This window comes from Erpetoichthys calabaricus, chromosome 2, assembly GCF_900747795.2.
Source record: "Erpetoichthys calabaricus chromosome 2, fErpCal1.3, whole genome shotgun sequence".
NCBI classification, from domain to species: domain Eukaryota; kingdom Metazoa; phylum Chordata; class Cladistia; order Polypteriformes; family Polypteridae; genus Erpetoichthys; species Erpetoichthys calabaricus.
Genome location: NC_041395.2, coordinates 277514855 through 277538435, shown reverse-complemented (window position 1 = coordinate 277538435; position 23581 = coordinate 277514855).

The window sequence follows — 23581 nt, the reverse complement described above, 5'->3', positions numbered from 1 at the left end:
ATCATGCACAAATTAAAACTGCACCAGTAAAAAGATGAACTTGGACAGGATTGCTGCAGTCCTTAAATTCAAAAGGACAAAGTGATGCCATGATAGCAACCCATTAAGGTGCTTATTCATTATTTCGAAGTTATAGACATGATTTTCATTACTTTGTGTGTGGTTGTGTGTAAACATGATAGCACTATAGAAAACTGTCTACAATATAAAATTAATTGGCAGGCAGTTGGAAAAGATCTCAAGCTTTCAAGTTCTTTGTTCAGTCCTCACCTCTTATTCGTAGTCTGACAATGAGCAAGTTATCTAAGCTGCCTTTGCTCCCATTAGAAAAAATATGTAAACTGGACAAAGCAATAGCAGAATATGACTTTTATGATTTTTATTGAATTGAATACAGGAGATAAAAATTAAAACAAACATCCATCCATCCATTTTCCAACCCGCTGAATCCGAACACAGGGTCACGGGGGTCTGCTGGAGCCAATCCCAGCCAACACAGGGAACCAATCCCGGGCAGGGTGCCAACCCACCTCAGGACACACACAAACTCACCCACACACCAAGCCAATTTAGAATCACCAATCCACCTAACCTGCATGTCTTTGGACTGTGGGAGGAGACCGGAGTGCCCGGAGGAAACCCACGCAGACACGGGGAGAACATGCAAACTCCACGCAGGGAGGACCCGGGAAGTGAACCCAGGTCCCCAGATCTCCCAACTGCGAGGCAGCAGCGCTACCCACTGCGCCACCGTGCCGCCCCTTAAAACAAACATTTAAACTCAAATACATTAAATAGAAATATCCTCATCATGATCTGTCCACATTATCTGAGAGGAGCCCAACAGAGAAAAGAGGAAAAAGTCAAAAAAGCCATTAGTGAGTGTAGTAGGCCACCTGCGAAGAAGCAAGAGGGGTCAGACAAAGAGGATACGGCCACCAGCCACCCAGACCATAGCCAGCTCTTTCTGATTTGGGGGTTATAGAAAGACGCCTTCCATTAATTACCAAAACAGGGAAGCTGATGATTTCCATTGAGTGGCCAGTATAGCAAAGGTACCCTGATATAGAAATAAGAGAGACAACTAAAAATGAGAATGCAGTAATTACATATTTACTCTACTGAAGCTGACCCTTGAAGTTAAATGTAAGAATACGCCCTTATCTAGTCTGAATACTCAGTTATCGTAACACTTGGCATTTAGGGTAAATGTTAAACTTTCATTTTGTGTCTGTCTGGTGTTCATGTTGGTTTACTTTTTTGTTTTTTGCTATGTGTATGGCTTGGATGGGCCTACTAGTATATATAACCTCTGGTCTACTCATACGATCACCTATACTTATCAGATTCTGCTAGTTCCAAGAAGCACAGCCTTGGTCAAGGAGGAAATAGATTTATTTGGTAATGGAAAAAATAGATCTAGGGGACTTTGTCTTTTAGTCAGGATGTGGCTATGGTTCCTGTGGGAGGTTTTGGTGGTCACAGATGCCCACTGTCTATAGAGCTCCTTACGAGTATGAACTAGGCAACAATGAAAAGTCTGTGATCTACCTTATAGTTCCTCTTCAGAACAGACCCACAACTCAAGGGTTGAAAGTTGACCCACAACCATTAGATGCTGTTCACAATCATTCTGGTTGTGTATTTCTAAAGCTCAACCAAGTGTTTCAGCCTTGATTGCTAATATTTATATATATGTTTTGGCAGTGAAATGCTGAAGAATGAATTCACACTCTTGTATGAGTAGGGGAAGCTCCTTCTTATTCCTAGTGAGGGTAGATGCAGGGCCTGCTTCAACATCAGCATGGTGGAAGAACTCATTGTGGATACTGGATGAGAGTTGCACCCTACCTGTCAACAGCAAGACTTCAGTGGAGTCCATCACTTTACAAAACCCTCATGTCAACAACCTGCAAATGATCTTCACTTTCAAGTGTATATCAATTCTCTTTAGGCAAGCAGAACTGGTTGGGCTCAAAGGCCTTGCATCAACAATGCGCCCCTAGAGGCATCTGATGGCACAAAATGAAGATGAGATATTTGAGAAAGGAGGAAGGAGCAAGAGAACAGTAACTGGACAAGTATAAAAATAAACAAAGCAAAATAGATTATTGCACTGATTACAGAGATAAGCATCAAGTCAAAAACACAAGCAAAGGATTACAAACATAAGAGAGTAGCGAAAGCAAACAATGACTCAACGGTAAAGTCCAGTTATGAGTCCGTTCAAGTAATAAAAGCCAGTGAAGTCAAACAAATGATCCACTTTCAGGATTCAAAGTACTGGACGTGGAAGAAGACAGCAGACTACTGCACTTCAGAATGTTTCTCAGCTGCTGGAGTGTACTTCAGTTAATATGGATAGGCTTTTTTTTCTGTTTCATTATTATACAAATTTGAGCCTTGAGTAACATATTATCGCGAAAAAACCTGTTCCTGTTCATACTACTTGGTAAATTTCAAAATAAGTGTATTTTTGTAACGGAAATGGTTTGCTGTGGGTGAAATAGCTCATTGGTCAGAGGATTCTGATACACAGCTCCATGGCCATGAGTTTAATTCCTGTTTTGGCCACTATCTGTGAGAATTTCATATAAAGTATTTTCCTGAAGTCCTTGTGAATTTTGCTTGGTACTTTAGTTTCATCTGATCCTCAAGATGTATTTGTTAGATGAATTCATAACTCATGTATAATTCCTAATTCCTTTGGAAGTTTTCATGTTTTATTGTTATATAACATTGAATTTAATTTGGCTTTATTGACAATGATCAACCGAAGAAGTCTCTTTGATGTCAAAGTGAAAACAGATTTCTGCAAGGTGGTCTAAACTAATTGCAAATATAAAACACAACATAATTGATTATTTAAGTATTCACCCTCTTCCAGTTAAGTTGTGGCTGCACCATTGGCAGCCATGACATCTTTGAGTCTGTGTTTCCTAACATTTATATTAACTGAACTCCAAGGGATATTCAGTGACTTGGATATTTTCTTGTTCCTATTCGCCCAACTTGTGCTTTTCAGTCACCTTTCATGGAGTTGCTTGGACTCTTCTTTTGTCTTCATTGATTCGGTTAGGCCATGATACTGACACACCACAGGTTGGACCTTACTGATAAGCTGTATTTCGACTACAATCAGTTGGAACCCCAATAAGTGATCTCCATTTAACTAATTGCATGACTTTTAAAAACCAATTGGCTGCACCGCTGATGTATTAGGTGTGTCACAATAAAGGTGATGAATATTTATGCAATCAATATTGTTGTGTTTTATATGTGTAATTAATTTGGACCACTGGGCAGAGATATGTTTTCAGTTTGACATTAAAGAGTCTTTTATGTTGATTAATGTCAAAAAGGCCAAATGAAATCCACTGTAAAAATGTGAAAAGGTGACTACTTTTTATAGACAGTGTTTATGCCAGTGCACCCAGCTCCAGTATTAGACTGGTGTCCAGTCTGAGCTTGGATTATGCTGCTGGAAGATGCTGGTCCTCCTATTAACCTTGCAATGCAAAAAATGTTCACCAAATGGATGAATAGATCATGTATTGTCTCATGTTTTATTTTCAATGGAACAGTTAAAAATGCAAGCTTTTAACAAAATCCAATAAATAACTTGTAGAAAGTCACAGACACTATGCTGTCCACAAGTAATTAGATTTACTGTCCTGAGAAGTTTAAGGCAAATGAGACATTCAGTAATTTGCATATAAAGTAATTTGCTGTCATCTACATAAATATGTTTTAATCAACAATGTTTAATATTTTATGTAAGATTCTTTCTAACCCATGTCATGCACGCGCGCTTAGGGAGCCGCGGAAGGACCCAAGACGTAACGTGCAACCTCATGCCAAATGGGAATGGCGGAGCACTAACCTCTCTCTTTGTTTTCCTAGAAAGAAGGAAGTGTCGCCACCCTGAATCCACAAGTCTCTGACCACGCCTACCCACTTACTCCTAGTCCTTCCCTTTGATGACATCGTGGCTCCCAGCATCCAGTTCACCAACAATTCCCAGCATTCCTCTGGCACTTCCGGTCCCCCCTCTATAAATGTCCCCATTTTGCCATTTTTCTTTGTCTTGTGTTGAATGTATTTCTATTCCCTGGACCTAATTGTACCTTATTGTGCAGAGTGTACAGTATACGGGGCCAGAAAACCCCAAACCTTCTTACGTTTCTCTTGTCATCATTTACACCCATTACACTCTGTTCACTTTTTTCTGATAAACAGTTTTGGTCAATCAAGACCAGGGACCTGATGTATAACAAATTGCATAGAATTCACTGTAAAACATAGTGTACGGACAAAACTAGAAATGTGCGTATGCACAAAAAAATTCAGAAGCATAAATCTCTGCATAAGTAAAGTTCTACTCACTTTTCCTTTATAAATCCCAATCAATGTGAATTTAACCCACATGCATGAGCATGCAGCACTACCCCAACTCCTCCCAGAATTAGCTTATTTGAATATGCAAATCAATATAAATAGCCTCTTCCATTCAGTGTTTTGTTAAAAGACAATGGTAAAAGCACATGGAAAAAATAAGAATTGCTATGAATGCGAAATTCAGATCCTGCTAAGTGAAATGGAAGCAAGGAAAGCATACTATTTGGTGGCTTAAGCAGTGGTATAAACAACAAAAGGAAATTGATGGTGTGGCACAGTGTGGTGGAGGTACTTAAAAGTTCAAGTTCAGAAAGCCACACAGTGCCCGAAATAAAAAAGAGGTGGTCAGATATCAAAGTTGACTTGAAAAGGCAAGTTGCAGCCCACTGTTTGAGTATCAACACCACTGAAGGTGGTAGTGGAATTTCTGCACTCACACAGTTTGAGCAACGACCTGCTCCAATTAGTGGTGAGACTCTTACAAGTGGCATTTTACCAGTGGGTGGGGGGGGGGGGGGGGGGTTGATTTTTTTGCGCTTACCATTATCCATTCTCCATTTGCATGTTTAATAAGACAAACAAGCAGACAGCAAATGTGGTATTACTATTAATTTTTTTTAAGGCAACATTATAAAAGGTGACACCTGGCGGTGATGATGCTGCTGTCCTGAGCCCATCTTCAGGCACCCCTGCCTCAGAAACTGCCAAGGGTAACATCTGGCCTTGTGCTGATAGATGCTATTCCAGAGTCACAAAATGCAATAGTAGATGCTGTAATAGATGTGGAGAAAGGAATTAAGAAATATAAATGCTGTACTATGTGATACTGACCACAAATTAAATGAATTGGTTAAAAAATAAATGCTGCATCTGATTACCTGTTTTTACACTCTGCTAATTACATTCAAATGAAGTTGTAATGCTGTCCAAATTGGCTGATTATGTGATGGGTCAGTGTCAGGTTCATTATATCGCATCTCTTCAGGTAGGGTCAAGCCACAATTGTGTGCCAAATTATGCAGCATACTATATGCTTGCATATTGTGACACAGTTTCTATGGACTATAGAGCAGCACTATCCAAGCAGCGCCAATGGCCCTAAGCTGCCTTGTAGTACATTCTAACACTGCCTGACTGGAGGTCATTATAATGTTGCTCTTGTTCAGTCAGTGGGTTGACGAGCAGGGTGAGGAGCCACATCTTCAGCCGGTACCCACTGTTACCTAATTAATTGTGGTTATATGGTTACATCATACAGATAACTTACAATTTTGACCAAAGGGGTAATATTAAATGTCTTATCTTACCGAGAACCCAGCTATTGCACACAACATAATTTTCAAGTTTGTTCCCAACACTACTATTCCCTGAATGAATGAATCATGAGTTGAGCCATCTAGCCACAACTTTAATGAGACACATTTTCACATCACATATAATTTGCACATTAATAGGGTAGAAATGCTTCCTATTTACATGAGCAAATTCATTCTCTGAATGCACTTTTATAGAAATATGCGTGTAGTTGACCTCTCAAATTATATTTGGAAATCCAGATTTTGCTGCAAATTACGCAATAATGTTTGCCTGTTCAATCACAGTGCAAGGAAATCTTATATATCTGCTTGACAAGAGGATAATACCATTCCATACAGTTGGCATGGCATGACTCAATGATGACTGAGAAATACCCAATTGGTCAGCCAGTTCACATTGAAAAGCTCCTGTGGCTAAAAACCCAAGGGTGGGCAGAACTTGCAAAGGAGCAGATACAGCACAATTCCTCAAAGTCTGCCTTTGTAAAGCCAGCCCCAGTTCAGCACACAATTCCAACAGGATAGCTCTTGGAAATCAAAATCGATTTCCAGAAATCGAAGTCAGTCATCGTCATGGGACAAGAAATGAGTATGATCTATAAATACACACTCTATTCTAATTCTTCCATTTGCAATGTCTCCTAACACTAAAGCAGATAGTTTGGCTATTCCATGCATCATTATATTGTCACAGATTGATTACGATCAAGTGAATTAAATTTGTAAATAATATACAATTAATTTTGGTGTATTTGATAAAGCCCACTTCATGGATGTGAATCTAAAAAAGAAAGGGAAACCACACAGAAACAGTAGCTATGCTTTGATGGTGGTTGCTGCCCATTTACAAAACTGAGCAGAAACATGTGTACCCATGGTCTGAGCCTGCTGTGAAAATGTACATAGCTTTATGCCATATTTCGTTTTTATATATCCTGGAGTCAGCGTGGAGTATTCGTGTGCATATGCAGTATTTATACATGAGGCCCCTGGACTACAAGATTTCATAATAGTACTTACCCTCAAGATGCCAAACGAATTAACTGAACACCTTCTATGATAATTTGATTAATATTTTAACTAAAAACAAAGTAATTTCTGTTAAAATTGTTTTAAGACTGTTGGTGAATCACTTGCTTATGGCCTTGTGCTATTATATTCGTATTGATGTTTTATTTCTACAAGCTTCACCAAATCAGACCTCATGTATCTAATCTCATTATGGAATTAAAGTAAACTAAACATTTATGAAACTGTAATGTAACCAAATTTTCAGATGCAGTTTCCTGACTGATGTTCTGATATTCTCCTTGAGGATTTACTGATATTTAGTGGAATCAATTCTTCTCTGTATATTTGCCTTATATCTCCTATGCCACTAACTGCCATACATTCATGACAGATCCAAGGTGTTGTTTTCTACAAACACTACTCCGTTTTTCTACAAATAAACCTTTAATGCTTGAGGCCAAAGAGTTCAAATTTAACATTATCTGTCCACAACACTGAATTCCAGGATCACTCTCTTTCATGCAGGTGTTGTTTTGCATACTTAAGACATTTTTGTGTGATGAGATAACAGGATGGCAGCTCTATGAAGGTCACGTGTGTGTAAGTAAAGCAGCATAGTAGAGCGGTGCACTACAACTCCTTTCTCAGATAAACCTGCCTGCAGGTCCCTTGTAGTCATATAGGAGGTTTTGCTGTGCCTTCCTCCACAGTACGTGAGTTGTTCTATTTGTCAGTTTTCTTGCTTTTCTAAAACTTTATCTTAATCTCCACGGTTCTCCAGTCATTTCGGACTGTGGAAATTAGCAGCTGGAAGTGCTTTAACATCATTTTATAGACTTCCTGTAGAGAAAGAGAGATTGGTTAGTTTAATTTTAAGATACTCAGTTAATTACTTAGAAGAGTTTGTAGTTATTTAGTATTCCACAATGTTTGAAGAGTCAAATAATTTAAAGGCTCTGGAATTGTCAACAGCAGACAATTCCTAATGGAAATTCTTGACCAGAGCTAATACCTAATAAGCTAAGCCATACCAGACCAGTTGTATTTATTATTTTTTACTTCAGTATCAACAGATATTGTAATTTGGCCAGGATTGCCCCAACTTTTCCATGGAACTGTATTTTTGAGTCAAAGTAATCTAATCCAGGGTTGTGGGATCAACATTGAGGAATTGTTTTGTTTTGGTAGAGTTCTATATTACAGTAATCCCTCCTCCATCGCGGGGTTGCGTTCCAGAGCCACCCGCGAAATAAGAAAATCCGCGAAGTAGAAACCATATGTTTATATGGTTATTTTTATATTGTCATGCTTGGGTCACAGATTTGCGCAGAAACACAGGAGGTTGTAGAGAGACAGGAACGTTATTCAAACACTGCAAACAAACATTTGTCTCTTTTACAAAAGTTTAAACTGTGCTCCATGACAAGACAGAGATGACAGTTCTGTCTCACAATTAAAAGAATGCAAACATATCTTCCTCTTCAAAGGAGTGCGCATCAGAGAGAGAGACTGTCAGAAAGAGAGAGGAAAGCAAACAAAAATCAAGCTGTTTGGCTTTTAAGTATGCGAAGCACCACGGCACAAAGCTGTTGAAGGTGGCAGCTCACACCCCCTCCGTCAGGAGCAGAGAGAGAGAGAGATAGAGAGAGACAGAGAAAAACAAACAATCAGAAATCAATACGTGCCCTTCGAGCTTTTAAGTATGCGAAGCACCGTGCAGCATGTCGCTTCACGAAGCAGCTGCACAGATGGGAGCAACATGAAGATAATCTTTCAGCATTTTTAGACGAGCGTCAGCGCAAGAGAGAGAGAGAGAAAAGTAAGTTGGGTAGCTTCTCAGCCAATAGCATCCCTTGTATGAAATCAACTGGGCAAACCAACTGAGGAAGCATGTACCAGAAATTAAAAGACCCATTGTCCGCAGAAATCCGCGAACCAGCAAAAAATCCGCGATATATATTTAAATATGCTTACATATAAAATCCACGATAGAGTGAAGCCGCGAAAGGCGAAGCGCGATATAGCGAGGGATTACTGTACTCTACTTTCCTCTTTTGTATTCTTTATTGTATAGAATTTATCAGAATGCCTCAAATCCCCTCGACTTACCACTGTTTATAAGGTATTGTACTTTAGAACTTCTCCCCAGCTTCCCTTCTAAATTTTTAACCTCAGGCAGTTATATCGAGTAAAAGGACAAGTAGGAGTTAATTTAGGTATTATTGACAATATTCAGAAAATAATAATAATAATTAAGCAGAGTCTAAGTGAATATTGATATCCATACAACCTGATAATACTAGATGTGTAGTTTCAGGCAGCATACAGAGTTGTACTTACTCAAATGTCTCCGGTCAGTTCATCATTTCTAGTCAGCATTCTTCAGGACAGGCTGCATGCCGGTCTCAATATGGCCACCGAGTTGTGCTCTTCGTTCTGTTGTTCTTTTTATGGCCATGGTGTTAGAGAGGGAGAGGGAGGGGTACAGCGACCAACTTTATATATTTCTGTCCAAATTCTTAGACCAATAGGGCATTGTGGTACAGATAACCACTCCCAAACAGTCAACTTTAGAACAACAGAATTCCAAACAACTCAACCCCCAGTTGCTTTGTTTATGGCTTTGTGGAGCTTGTAGACTCTCAGTCCAAACACAGTCAGCCTTGCCAAGCTGGTCTGATGCCCCATCCCTTCACTGTCTTTTTACACCTGCCCTGAAGTATTGGATACCATTAGTTTAGCTGAAGCTTGACAGCTATGTAGTTTATGGCTTTCCTGTGGGGGATGTCAAACCAGTTTGAGGTCCCCCCCCACCAATCCTGCAATAAAATTCACATCCTTAGTCAGTCCTAAAGACTAAGGGGGGGTTGGTTGGTTAGACAAGAAAGCATTGCTGTTCTTTTTAAATTTGCTTTGGCTGACTTACAAATTAAACATATAAAATATTTATCAAAATATCACTCCACCACAGAGATCTCTACTTGCCCATTTTGGTTATTGTCAAGGTCAGTCTGGAGCTGCTTTCTAGCACCTGTGTTAACGCTGATGCTTGATGTTTTTCTCTACAGGTTTAAACAGTAAGATTTATATACAAATGGCACTAAATCTGCACTATCGATGGCTTACATGTTATTAGGATTTGCAAAAGCTTCTTGTTAATTAGATTTTTGCTGACAAAGCTGACCATCAAACTCCTGAACTTGGAACTTAGTGTCAACCTTTGCAACTGTACTTTGGATTTCCAAGCTTACAGATTTCAGCATATGTAGATTAGCTCTATCACATCCACCAGGCACTCCACAAACAAACAGCTTCAACTTTATTATTGAATTGCCCACCAACATGATGAGATGGCCTACAGAGAGGAGTTTTATCTGCTGACTCAGTGGTGGCAGGACAAGAACATCACCCTTAATGTGAGCAAACCCACTGAGCCGATGATAGACTGTTGGGAGCGGAAAGCAGACCAGACATTCATCTACATCAGATAGGATTCTTAAGAGGGTGAGTAGGTTTGAAGTTCTTGGAGTGACAATCACTGACAGACTGAAGTGGGCACTACATATGTCTGCTATTGTCAACAAAAGTCCACCAAACTCTTTTACTTCCTCAGATGTCTGCAGAAAGGTTAGATTTCTACATCTGTTCTCATTATCTTTTACTGGTGCACAGTGGAGTCAAAGCCTGCTCCAAGATTACAAAGCACTGCAGAAGGTGGTGATGGCAGCACAGAATAGTCCTGAGACCCGGCTGCTTTTTGTTGAGGACATATACAACACTCACTGTTTTACAATAGTAAACTTTATTATTAAAGACCTCAAGCATTCTTCACAGTGGGTCTTTCCAGTACACCCTTCTGGCAGGAAGTACAGAAACATTCACATTTGCACCAGTAGATTCGGAAAGAGACAGAGAAAGTATTTCTATCCACAGACTATACAATTACTGAACAGCCAGTCATAATAACAAATTCTGAATGTGTTCTGAAGTTTCGAGGTAAGGAAGTTATGCAGGCAATGTGGTGTGTTGTAGTGGTTAAGGTTTTGGTCTTCTAACTTTGAGGTTGTGGGTTCAACTTCTGTTACTGACACTGTGTGACCATGAGCAAGTCACTTGACCTGCCTGTGCTCCAACCAGAAAACCAAAAGAAATGCCACCAATTGTATCATAAATGGATTGGATGAAGATGTCAGCCAAATAAGTAAATGTAATGCTCTGCAATCATAGTGCTGGAGTGTGGCAACGTGATGCAAGTTGATCAACACATGCTTCTACTGTACATGTGACAATGATGAAGTAATGAACCCATATATTATATACAACTGTTTCTATAATTTGCATTCTGTTTATGCTGTGTTTTTGTAATTTATGCCTGTGTTTGGATTTTTACAGGTGTATAGAGTCATTTGTTTGTATTGTGTTACTGTCTTCATTCTGAGGGGGCATTCAAGTAAGAATTTCATTGTACTATATACATCTCTCTGCTCCATACTCACACTTTCTGGAGCTTACGGCTGACCCCACCATCTTCTTGGTGTCCCTACCACTGGTAATTTCCTGCCTATAGGGCACCACCTCCCCATACTGCAATGTATGGGCAGAAAGTCTTGATTTCACATTATCAAAACATTCCAAGTGTGAAGAGTGAAGTGCTCCAACAAACTTAAAATATTTAACTGTATTCTCAAGAGCAACAGTGTTGTGAAAAACATTTGTTCTGTTATCGTATGTTATCATAGTTTGATCAACATTGAGCTAAATGATAGGCAAAATGATAAATATCCGAGTGACAATGTCATGTGCAGTTCCTTGAATGAAAGTTTGACTTTCATGGAGTAACCAAAATGATCTTTCGTGATCATCACTAACACATTATTTAACTTTGATTGCATTGTACAATACCTCAGCTGTTAGCTAGAAGTTACTGGCTACCATAGCAGTATCTGGTTTAATTGGAGTTTGTTTCCATGTTTGGTCTTACTGTTACATTTGATAAAGCAGAGTAGGACAGTCAGTGTGTTGTCGTAAAAAGCATCACTAGAAATGAATTTTATGGTTGGGATGGATTTCTTTACAACAGGTCAAAGGCCCTTCTCTAAATAACATCCATGACTAAAGCCTGATTATCCACCCCAGCGTCATGGTGGACTGTCAGGTGTAAGACAGGAGCCAGGCCTGCACAGGCCTCCAGTCCATCACTGAGAACATTCATTTGCTTATTTACACTGGCCGCGATTTGAGTATCAAACTATTTTAACATGCACAACTTTGGGATGTGGGAGCAGAAGTAGAGGAGCCTGCGGTTATGGATGTGAAGAGTAATTACAGCAACACATACTGTATACAATCAGTCAGTCATTGTCCAACCCGCTACATCCTAACACAGGGTCACGGGGTTCTGCTGGAGCCAATCCCAGCCCACCGTAGTGCACACACACACACACACCCACACACCAAGCACACACTAGGGACAATTCAGGATCGCCAATGCACCTAACCTGCATGTCTTTGGACTGTGGGAGGAAACCGGAGCACCCGGAGGAACCCACGCAGACATGGGGAGAACATGCAAACTCCACGCAGGGAGGACCCGGGAAGCGAACCCAGATCTCCTAACTGTGAAGCAGCAGCACTACCACTGCACCATCCCCATACTGTATATATGTGTAACAAAATGTCACATAGCAAGAGCCGACAGACAGCAGCACTAACAACTGCGCCATCATACTGCTATCAGATAAGCAGTATATAATAAATCAATGCCCGAGACATGAATTAAAAAAAATGTTGCTGAAAAAAAAACATGAGGTACAGACATTTTTCAGTTAGCATCCTGTCACGCCTAATTTTGTCCTCTTTGATGCAAAATGGGAAAAATATCTTGTGTTTCTAATCTATTCTACGTAGTCTCTAATGGTTGTGTCATCACATGTTGCAGACAATGCCTACAGCAAAGACATTTGACCGAGTGGCTGGCGACAATAAACCTTGCACCCCCTTGCAGGAAAGAATTCCCCAATGGGCTTCTGGAAGGGAAAGCAAGGCGGAAGGAAGTCCATCATCCTGTAGCCACAGACTGCAACCCTCTCTGTGGCCAAATGAGATTAAAGCAAAATACAGTGTTATCTAAAAATCACAAAGATGGGGAAGTGTGCCCTCATTACTCTCCCTTCTCCTCAGACACGATGGTTTGGCAACGACACCAAGGAAATCCGTCAGATGGTTTGTGGTGAATGACTCTTTCGAATGACTGTAGGCTATAACAACGAACTTTAAATCATAATGTTGCCAGTTCAATTTCTGTCCCACTGTTACTATGTGACTCTGAGCAGGTCACTTAACTTGCCATGTTCTTGTGAAAGAAAAAAAAAAGATAGATAGATAGATAGATAGATAGATAGATAGATAGATAGATAGATAGATAGATAGATAGATAGATAGATAGATAGATAGATAGATAGATTCATGTACAAAAGTAAGTACGCACCATGGAAATGGTTGACGTTTTTACCATATTTGAACAGGCAAACAGTAGACATTCATGCAAACACTTCTAGAGTTAAAGGTGATATACCTGAACAAATGACACATAAAACTGGCATGATGAATTCATTCTCATAATCAAAATTAACAAAATGCAGATTTATAAACATCCCTTCATTTATCTCAACTTCAAATCAATAAAATTGGAATCAGATGTTCCAGATTAGGTGCCTATTATTATATGATTAGAAACCCCTTAGGGAATATGCACATTCTGTTGACTTGTGTTGTGTCATCATGCCAAGACCAAAAGGGCTCTCTAAAGCCTTCAGAAAGAAGGTTATGGATTAGTCTACCAAAGAAGTTGAAAAACAATCACCAAAATTATTTGAAATCAGTTATCAATTAGAAATCAGCCATTTCACTGTGAGAAAAATTGTCAAATAAGTGGTGTAGATTTAAAACGACTCCTGGTTTGTCCAGGATTGGCTGGCTCAGGAAATTCATCCTAAAAGCTGACCCTTTGATACTAAAAAGAGTCTCCAAGAACCCCGCAATTTAATTGAAGGGTGTGCAAGTAAATCTTGAAAAAGTTGGTGTCAGAGAATACATCTAAAATTAGAAATTAAATTAGAATTAGTGCACAAATATGAACCTTCAAGGAAAATGTGTCAGGAAAAAGCCTTTGCTATTCAAAAAGAGCATATGAATAAGACTACAATTTGCTATTGAACATCTGGAACAATGTGCTCTGAACAGATCAATTAAAGATAGATAGATAGATAGATAGATAGATAGATAGATAGATAGATAGATAGATAGATAGATAGATAGATAGATAGATAGATAGATAGATAGATAGATAGATAGATAGATAGAGTTGTTTGGCTACTGTAACAATAGGCATGTTTGGCGCAAACTAAAGACAACATTTTAGGTGAAGAACGTCATATAAACTGTGAGACACGGTAGTGGAAATGTTATGGTTTGCGGTTGCTTTTCTGCAATCATCAAGTGAACTATAAATTCTGCATTATATCAAAGTGTGCTTGAGCAGAACATTAGGCAAATTGTCTGAAAGTTGAAGTAGAACCAGAAATGAACCTTCCAAAATGATAATTATCCAAGCTACATTAGCAAATCCTCCAAGGAGTGGCTCAGAAATAAAGAATAAAGGGTTATGAATTGGCCTGTCAAAGCCCTGGTTTGAGTCTCATTCAAATGTTGTAGGGGATTTGGAAGGGACAATACATGTAAGAAAACCTACAAACATCTTGCAACTGCAGGAAATGTGCATGGAGGAGTGGTCAAAAATTTAACCAAGTCAATGTGGGCAGTTATGCAGAATGTCTACAAGAAGTCACTTCTGTTAAAAGGGGTAATACCAGTTTCTGAGGTCAAGGGTGGACTACTTATTCCTCAGTATACCATTAAATTTGTTAATATTTTTTCTGCATAAATAATTGAAAAAGCACATTTTCCTTGTGTTTTTATTCAAGTATACCACTTTTACCTGTAGGCACTGTTTGCATTTAGATCTACTGCTTCATCTGTTCAGAAACAATATGTTGAGAAATTCAACGGTTTACATGGGGAGAGTAAAAAAAAAAATTGTAGTGTCTGGTCACGTAAGTCAGACAAACATATCACAACATCCTTTTCGAATATTGCAGCATACTTTTGAGCAGGCACAATTATGTGTCTGTCTTTTCTGGGAGACAAGAGATGATAAATCTTGATGAAAGGCCAACCCCGCATATTATAAATAAAATAATTTTATTATAATTTCTAGTTTCTTAAATAAAGATTTATCAATGTATATTGGGATGCTCTGAAATAGAAAATAAAGCTTGGGAAACATGTTCATCTTGACAGAATTGATTCTCCTTGCTAATGTGAGTTGGAGAGTAGACCATCTGTTCACATCTTGTTTGATTTTTTTTCACGTTAATAGCAAAATTGTGTTGAAAATGATCTTTATATTTACTTATGATGTTTACCCTTAGATATTGAAACTGTTCTGATAAAATAAACAGATAGATGTTCAGTCTAGTATTCTGTGCTAGTGAGTTCACTGGAAAAAGCACACTTTTATTCAAATTGATTTTGAGTCAAGAAATCTTTTAAAATTCTGTTAGTGCCTTAAGAACTACTGGTAAAGATGTTTGTGGGTCTGATATATATTATACCATATCATCTGAGTAAAGTGATATTTTCCGTTCAAGTCCTTCTCTGATAATCCCCATTATCTCTAATGCATTTCGAAAGTGAATGACCAATGGCTCAATAGTAGTTTGAGATCACATTGTTAATATAGAAAGAGGCTTCTGGACTGGTATAAATAAGTTTTGTCTATGCACATATGTTTGGGCCAAACACAAATTTGTGCAATGTGGTGAATAAGTAGTCCCATTCCCACTCTGCTTGTCAAAAGCTTTTTCTGTGTCCAAAGATAACAAGATCTCTGGTGTGTTTGATTTTATGGGTGAGTATATTACATTCAACATATGCCAAAGGTTTGAAGCCAAGTGTCTGCCTGTAATAAATGCAGTTTTGTCTTGGGATATTACAGAAGGAAGCACTTTCTCAATCCTTCTAGCTAGAACTTTGGAGCATATCTTAACATCATTAGTCAGAAGTGAAATTGGTCTGTATGATGCACATTGTAGTAAGTCCTTATCTTAATTTGGAAAGACAGCAATTAATGCTTGGTGAAAAGTCTGAGTTAGAATTTTGTTGTCTCTAGCATCCATAAACTTGCTAATAATAGTTTAGCTAACTTAGCTGAAATTTTTTTTTATAAAATTTCACTGGATAGCCACCAGGGCATGCTGCTTTCCCACACTGGAGTAAGTTTATAGCATGCAGTACTTCTGTGAGTGTCAGATGTTTCTCCAGTTTCTCTACACTAGCAGTATCTAGCTCTGGTATTTGTTTTGTGTCAAAAAATCCTTAGATTGTGTCTTATCTTCTTTAAACTGAGTAGGATATAAATATCTCAGGCATTTTTTACTAAGTTAATTTACATCTGTGAAATGAAGCTGAAGCCTGGTGTGATGGGCGGCCTGAAATTAAGTAATTAACTGATTAATGAGTTTTTATGCAAAGTAAGATGAAAATTGTTTTTATTGAAGACATACACATTCACAGATTAACACAAAAGCTATTGATAAACATGTTTAGTGCAGCAGCCAAAGGAAATGACAGTACCTTCTGAGGAACATACTTAGTGTTACAGACCTTATGTTTCTGTCTCATCAGATTATATAACATTCTAAGAATTCTGAAGACTGTGAACATGCATTACATCTTGCCTGAAGTAGGGGCGTGAGTTGCCTCAGAAGCTTGCATATTGTAATCTTTTTAGTTAGCCAATAAAATGTGTCATTTTTCTTAATGTCTCACTGCATCCATAATGGCTAACACAGTACAACATCCTAGTACTAAGAACTGTGAATTAACAAATGAGAAAACTGTCATCTATGCATGACAAGAGCTGATACATATGTGGTTTTACAGCCAGTGTTACACACTATTATGGTTATTAAGGATCATTCATTCATTTTACGGGAAGCTTTTAAATTCATCTAGCATGAACAAAACTGGAACATCTATAGGACAGTAGTGAGACCAGCTATGTTATATGGGCTGCAAACAATGGCACTGACCAGAAAGCAGGAGACAGAGGTGGAGATGGCAGAGTTAAAGATGCTAATATTTGCACTGGGTGTGACGAGGATGGACAGGATTAGAAAGTACATTATAGGATCAGCTCAAGTTGGACGGTTGGGAGACAAAGTCAGAGAGGCGAGATTGCGTTGGTTTAGACATGTGCAGAGGAGAGATGCTGGGTATATTGGGAGAAGGATGCTAAGGATAGAGCGGCCAGGGAAGAGGAAAAGAGGAAGGCCTAAGCAAAGGTTTATGGATGTGGTGAGAGAGGACATGCAGGTGATGGGTGTAACAGAGCAAGATACAGAGGACAGAAAGATATGGAAGAAGATGATCCGCTGTGGCAACCCCTAATGGGAGCAGCCAAAAGAAGAAGAAGAAAAAGAAGAAGTTCTCTTGTCTGAAAACATATAAAGGCAGTTTTCTACCTTTTCAGCCTATGTAAGTGAATGTATTCTGTAACAGAGAGGTTCTTTAACATTACCACTACAGTACATGCTGAGCAAACTCAGTCATCTTAAGTCTAATTTAGGTTTTCAATGTAGCAACGCTGTCACACCGCGTAATTATTTTTTTCACTTCCTCTGAATAAATAAAGCACATATCATAGATAGATAGATAGATAGATAGATAGATAGATAGATAGATAGATAGATAGATAGATAGATAGATAGATAGATAGATAGATAGATAGATAGATAGATAGATAGATAGATAGATAGATAGATACTTTATTAATCCCAAGGGGAAATTCACATACTCCAGCATCAGTATTGGCAGTCCAGTCCAATTTATCATCCAGCTGCACTCCCAGGTATTTATAGGTCTGTACCCTCTGCACACAGTCACCTCTGATGATCACAGGGTCCATGAGGGGCCTGGGCCTCCTAAAATCCACCACCAGCTCTTTGGTTTTGCTGGTGTTCAGTTGTAGGTGGTCTGAGTTGCACCATTTAACAAAGTCCTTGATTAGGTTCCTATACTCCTCCTCCTGCCCACTCCTGATGCAGCCCATGATAGCAGTGTCGTGAGCGAACTTTTGCATGTGGCAGGACTCCGAGTTGTATTGGAAGTCCAATATATCGGCTGAACAGGACCATAATATGTTTAATGATTCCTATTATTCCCACAATATATACCAAAGAGGAAAAGAAATGTGACATTTTCTGGAATGAGAACTTCACTATAGCATATTGTACTTTCTGAAGGAGTGGTCAAATTGTTTTAGCCCTCTGATAAGCAATCCAGCGTAATAGGATGGAAAGTCCTGACCAATAAAATAAACACATTTTTGGTTTCCAGATTTGTTACTTGCCCCTTTATGTGTTTGTTGTGAATGTCATCTTATGTTGTTCTTTGACACTGGAGCATGATTGATGCCTCAGACCTGAGATGTCTGAGTTATGGCTGTTGTACACTGACACCTTTAAACATTTATCACACTTAGCAAATGCAACTTGTTTCCTTTCTCATCACAGCTGTATGTCTGATTTTATTTTTCTTATTATTAGTTTTGAGAATGTTACATTATGTTATTCTAATGACTTTTTAATATCATTTTTCAGAGTTGGAGCCTCTCTTTTCACCTGCCTACACTGACCTGCAGTCCAACTATAGCTTTCTGTGTGAAGGGAGCATGTCACACTGTCTGTATCCTCATTGCCTTCCATATTTCATGACCAGTAGAACACTTTCCATACAAGTTCATAAGCATCAAATTAGTTAATTAGGTAGCAGAGATTTAGTGATGTTATAGAAGACACAAAGCTAAAGCCATTAACAGTAAAGGTCTACAGATTCTGGAAACAGTGCTAAATTCAAAATTCTAAACAAAACTACATTTGTACCTTGTATAATTATAACTATAAAAGTATTCAAAAGCAAAGCCTTTCCTTACTTTTCCAACATAGTGACTGTGTATGATGCCATGATATTGCAGGTTACATGATGCCTACACCATCTGACTAGCAACTACATAGCATCATATTGGCCAGACACACACAATGACAGTGCCCATGAAAGCAATAAACACAAAATGAAGGTATAATTGAAAGTATAATCTTACAAAAAGGCAATAAATTGATGGCATTCAAATTAAAATAAAATAATTCTTCTTCTTTCGGCTGCTCACATTTCGGGTTGCCAATCAATAAATAAATAAAATAAATAATAAATCAAATAATTAATAAGTTAAAAATCAATAATGGGATAGTATTTGCACTTGATACTGTGTTGGCAGACATTGCCTAAAACACTGCCAGCTGGAGCACAAAAAATAATGATTCATATTAATCCAGTAACTGAAAAAAAAGGAAAATATGTTTTGAAAGGCTCAAATTATTTTGGTCCTGCGTCATATTCCTTGTCCACCCACACCACTAGAGTGCCACTTAGATGAACTTATTCCAGAGGAACTCAGAGAGGTATAAACTACACTGAGGCCGTCCACGTAGAACTTCAGAGCCCTCTGACAGCTCCTCATGCGGATACCAAACTCAATTCTCTAATATGCCGTACATGAAACAAACAATAAGCAGACTGGCACAGCGTGAGCTCTGTGTCTCTGCCACCGATCTTCAGTACAGGTGGCATTGTGTTCTACCATAGGAATACAATATAGGCCACAAATTGTTCAGAAATTTGCCATTTTTGCCAAAAACTGATACTTTAACTGGTTTTGAACAACTGATAAACAACATAAATCATTATATACTTTATTTTTTTTAATGATGATATTATTTTCATGTAATATTAGGTAAAATATTGTTAGGGATAAACAAGCAAAAATTATGAATATCACAGCACTTATTTGTTTAAAATAAAATGAAGTCATTGGTGGAACCTTCTGCTTCTATGCACCTTCTCTTGCATTAGATTTTAACTGAATGGCACTTTTCAAGTGTACATACAGTATTTGCACTATAGTATATTGAGATAATTATCAATATTGTCTAAAATAATTGTGAGAATTATGATTTGTCATATCACCAAGCTATTGAAAAAACAACCATTGAATTGCTTATGAATGTGAAGGATGTGAAGTTAAAAACATTATGTCTTAATGCTTAGAACACAAGATTAGAACCCTCATCCATCTTTGTTGGTGTAGTACCGTACTTGCACCTTCTCCCCATGTCTCCCACCTCCCAAAGTCAGTTTTGTCAGCTACTTAAACTTGGCCGTGTGTGAGGGAGTGTGGCTGCATGCTATATACAGTATGGAAGTCTGACACTGCACTGACACCATGTCTTGTCCCTGAGGCTGTGCCCAGTGGATCAGGGCTTTGGTAACCGTGAAAGAAATCTAACAGTAGAAGCTTGCTTGTAATCTGTCTGTATAAACCAAAAATCGGTCCTGGGGAACCATTGTGGCTTCAGGTTTTTGTTTCAATCAGATTCATAATCAGCACAGATCTCATTTCATTAGCTGGTATTGTATTTTTTTTCTGTTCTCTTATTCTACATTCTGAAAAGCACTGCAGCATGAATTTTACATTTATAAGACATTTAGACATATTTTTATTTTTGCTTCAGATTTAAATGCTTAACTCTCTTTTGTTTATTTCATTATATTCTGCCCTTTCTCTGTGCAGTTTGCTTCCTTCCTTGTATCTTAACAATGACAATTAAAATGAGCAGAGCAGACAGCCAGGCATATGACACTGACTCGTGAAAGGCTACAACTACTTTAGAGTCAACAACAACAACAACATTTATTTATATAGCACATTTACATACAAATGATGTAGCTCAAAGTGCTTTACAGGATGAAGATAGAGAAAAAACACAAAATATAAAAAATAAAATTAGGCAATACTAATTAACATAGAATAAAAGTAAGGTCCGATGGCCAGGGAGGACAGAAAAAGCAAAAAAAAAACTCCAGATGGGTGGAGAAAAAAAAAATCTGCAGGGGTACCAAGGCCACAAGACCACCCAGCCCCCTCTAGGCATTCTACCTAACATAAATGATCTCAATCAGTCCTCATGGTTTTTATGCTTCACATGGAAGAAATTAGATGATGATGGTCATGTGGACCTCTGGCCTTCAATCCATCATTGTATGGACATCACGGTGCTTTGATCAGGTGGTGGTGGTGCAGATCGCCACCACAGAAAACCAGAAACAGAACAGCAGAGAATGTAAGGGTTAGTACAGATTTCAGAGCCACTATGAATGATAATGATAATTAAATGCATATACAGAATATCGGGGTTACACTAAAATGAAGGTATAAGAAAGCCATGTTAAAATAATGGGTTTTTGGCAGTTATTTAAAGTGCTCCACCATGTTAGCTTTGCGAATCTCTATTGGTAAGCTATTCCAGATTTTAGGTGCATAACAGCAGAAGGCCACCTCACCACTTCTTTTCTCACTTCTACACCACAAGTTTAGCTCTTGGGATTATAAGTAGATACTCATTTGAACATTTAAGGTTACGATTTGGAGTGCAAGGTGAGAGACATTCTGAAATATAGGATGGAGTGAGATTATTTAAGGCTTTGTAAACCATAAGTAGTATTTTAAAGTCAATTCTAAATGGCACAGGTAACCAATGTAGTGACATCAGAACTGGAGAGATGTGCTCGGATTTTATTTTCCTAGTTAAGATTCTAGCAGCTGCATTCTGCACTCGTTGCAATCGATTGATGTCTTTTTTGTGCAGTCCTGAGAGGAGTGCGTTATAGTAATCTAACCGACTGAAAACAAAAGCGTGAACTAATTTCTCAGCATGTTATAAGAGGTCTAATTTTTGCTATATTTCTTAAGTGAAAAAATGCTGTCCTAGTAATCTGATTAATATGTGATTTAAAATTCAGGTCAGAGTCAATAATTACCCCTAAATTCTTTACCTCCATCTTGACTTTTAGTCCTAATGGATCAAGTTTATTTCTAATACCTTTTTTATAGCCATTTTTGCCAATCACTAAAATTTCTGTTTTCTCTTTATTTAGTTTGAGAAAATTACTACTCATCCACTAATTAGTAAATAATGGATTAATTAAATAATTGGAACACCTGGAGAAGTAGAATGACAATAAAGATGAAAATATTGTTAAAAAGAAAAGAAATACATTATTCCTGTATGACTGCTTAGTACATTTTAATAATTTTTTTAACCAAACTTAGTTTTCTAATTTCTGTACTGTTCCCAAAACACAGAATCTGAGAAATAACAGTTCACTTAATTAGTCCAGGAGTCCAATTAAAAACAGAAGCTGGTTGGAATAAAAACCTGCTGCCACAGTGGGTCTCCAGGACTGAGTTTGAGAGCCTATGGTGTAAATAATTCGTAGGCTCTGTTAAAAGGTTTAAAGATGTAATCGGTCTACTTTTGTGGTTCAGAAACTGTTTATTCACAGCCCAGGACAGGAATCCACCCTGGATTAACTGCCACATCCGGTATGTTAACCATGACCATCTATGTGATAGCAATAGATACTTTGTATTATCTCTAATATCAGAGTTGTAAGGTTTTTGTTGATTCTTATCTGGGGGAAGTCCACCCATGAAATTCCTAAGTGCATTTCTTTGAGTTAGAGCTTTAGTGTGATGTGACAGCTCTTCACTTATAAATTGCACATGCAAAACAGACATCACTCATTTTTACATCATTGCTTCCTGTCATCTCTCATCATCTCAAAAAGCTTTTCCTGGTGAGGATCACAGCGACAGCAGGCCAGGCAAGTCAGCCCATCCACACATCCCTCCATTTTCAGAACTGCTTATCTTGAGAAGGTGGCAGGGAAGCTAAAGACTAATCCTGCAAGCATTAGGCACAAAGCAGAAACAATCCCTGGACAGGCCACCAGTCCATTACAGGTTGAACACACACACACACCTCAACTATCACAGACAAATGTAGGAACTTAATTTCAAAATGTAAACAGAAATCTTGACTTAATATGTGATCATTTATTTTCCACACCTGTTTATTCCAATGCACAGTCACAAGTGACAGCAAAAAGTACAAGAAGAAATCCAGCGCCCCCTAGCTGGAATGTCTGTTTTATTGCAGGGCAGACTCACTCTTGTCAAGCTAATTTAGAGAGACATGATTGTCTTTATGATGTTGGAGTCAAATCCTGGTCCTTTGAACTGTGAGACATCAGGCCGAACAACTGTCTAACAGCTTCAGAGCTACTGAAGGTAAACACTTGGAAAATGTAATCCATATTACTAACCGAGAATGGTAAACCGGATGGCATGGATGCAGGTACACGGCGATGGGACCATGAGACGTACTGCGCAGGCGCGTACAGCGCGCATCTCATAAACCGCGCGCAAAGTTGTATCCACTGCGCACGAAGGAGTCACGGCCCAAAAACGAAAGAGCTCAAATGATGCGAATGACAAATGAAGCAACAACGCGCCCATGGCTAACGACTACCGACAGCCACACATTTATATAGAAACTGGTCCTAAATTATAACAATTAGAATGTTACATTTATCAATGGATTTCACACTTCATTAGTTCACCAAGCACAATAATTCTAGTAAGCGGTGGCACAGTGGAAAGCAGTACTCCACTTCTTAATTCGAGACATGGCTGTGCTTTCCAGTCCTGGCACTATCTCCGTGCAGTTTGCCTGTGAGCTTTCTACAGGATTCTCCAACATCATAAAGGTTCACATCATGTTAGCTTAGGTGGCTCCATGAGCATAGATCAAAAGAAGAAAGAAAAAGAGGCAGCGAGT